We start from the raw sequence: 1,601 nt of genomic DNA, 5'->3' as shown, positions 1-1,601 counted from the left end.
CCAGAGCTCTCCTGACAGAGAGAGAGACCTTAGTGAATTCATAATGTCACCGAAGGGCGAGTGTTTAAAGTTATCCGCAGCGGTAAATTCCATTATCGGCGCCCAGTCAGATTCGATTGGCAGGGGCGTGGATGGTTCGGGGTCCGGAGGAGAGTCCGGCACCTTGGAGTCACGGGCTGCGCAGAGGATGATGCTTGTGTTCGGCTCGATCGCCGTTGAAACTGCAGCCCCTGAGGTGGTGTCTAGCCACCCGTCCTCGATTAGCGTAGCTGGCTCCGAGCTAAGGGTCGGAGCTGATGCGGGCGCGGCCTCTGGGGTACCGTCCGATGGCAGAGCTAGGTCATACCCATCGCGACAGTGCGTCGCGCCCAGCTGTGGCTCGAATCCGTCGAAGATCAAGTCCCCACGGATGTTGGCCATGTAATTCAAACTTCCAAATCTGACCTGATGGCCAGGGGCATAGCTTTCAATCTGCTCTAGATGGCTAAGTGAATTAGCCCGCAGTGCAAAGTCGCCGAATACGAAGATTTGTCCGGGGAGAAAAGTCTCACCCTAGACCGCATCGCTATCGATGATAGTAGGAGCCATCAAGCCTAACAGTGACGACACAGATGAACTCTCAATGAAAGCACCAATGTCGGTGTCAAAACCGGCGGATCTCGGGTAGGGGGTCCCGAACTGTGCGTCTAGGCCAGATGGTACCAGGAGGCAAGGGACACGAAGTTTTACCCAGGTTCGGGCCCTCTTGATGGAGGTAAAACCCTATGTCCTGCTTGATTAATATTGAAGATATGGGTGTTACAAGAGTAGATCTACCACGAGATCAGAGAGGCTAAACCCTAGAAGCTAGCCTATGGTATGATTGTATGTTGTGATTGTTGTCCTACGGACTAAAACCCTTTGGTTTATATAGACACCGGAGAGGGTTAGGGTTACACAAGGTCGGTTACAAAGGAGGAGATATCCATATACGTATTGCCTAGCTTCCCTTCCACTCCAAGTAGAGGCCCACCCGGACACGAGACGAAGTCTTCAATCTTGTATCTTCATAGTCTAATAGTCCGACCAATGGAGATAGTCTGGCTGTCCAGAGACCCCCTAATCCAGGACTCCCTCAGTGCGGTTAGGTTACCCACACCCGTATTGATGAGAATCCCATGATAAGGGGACACTATCTCTGCTTCGACAAGACATGCCCAGAAAACCGCCTCGCAATATGTGCAGTAGCTAGTTGAGAAAAACAGTTCGAATAATGACCGGGCCATGGCGTGATGTCACGTTATGAAAAGTTGTCAGCAGATTAGATTTGTGGAAATATTATACTCTCTACGGTGGAATGTGGAATTTGTTTTGCAGAGCTAGACACTATCCTTGTGTTCAAAATCTTCTATGGAGTATTTGGAGGAGGAACCTGCCTTGCAATGCTGAAGACAATCTGCGCACCGGACTCGTCGTCATTGAAGCCTGGTTCAGGGGCTACTGAGGGAGTCCTGGATTAGGGGGTCCTCAAACAGCCGGACTGTTGGATTATGAAGATACAAGATTGAAGACTTTGTCCCATGTCCGGGTGGGACTCTCCTTTGCGTGGAAGGCAAGCTTGG

The sequence above is a fragment of the Triticum urartu genome, chromosome 5A, assembly GCF_056163025.1.
Source record: "Triticum urartu cultivar PI428250 chromosome 5A, HENAU_Tu73, whole genome shotgun sequence".
Lineage (NCBI taxonomy): Eukaryota > Viridiplantae > Streptophyta > Magnoliopsida > Poales > Poaceae > Triticum > Triticum urartu.
Note: the sequence above shows the minus strand (reverse complement) of the source record.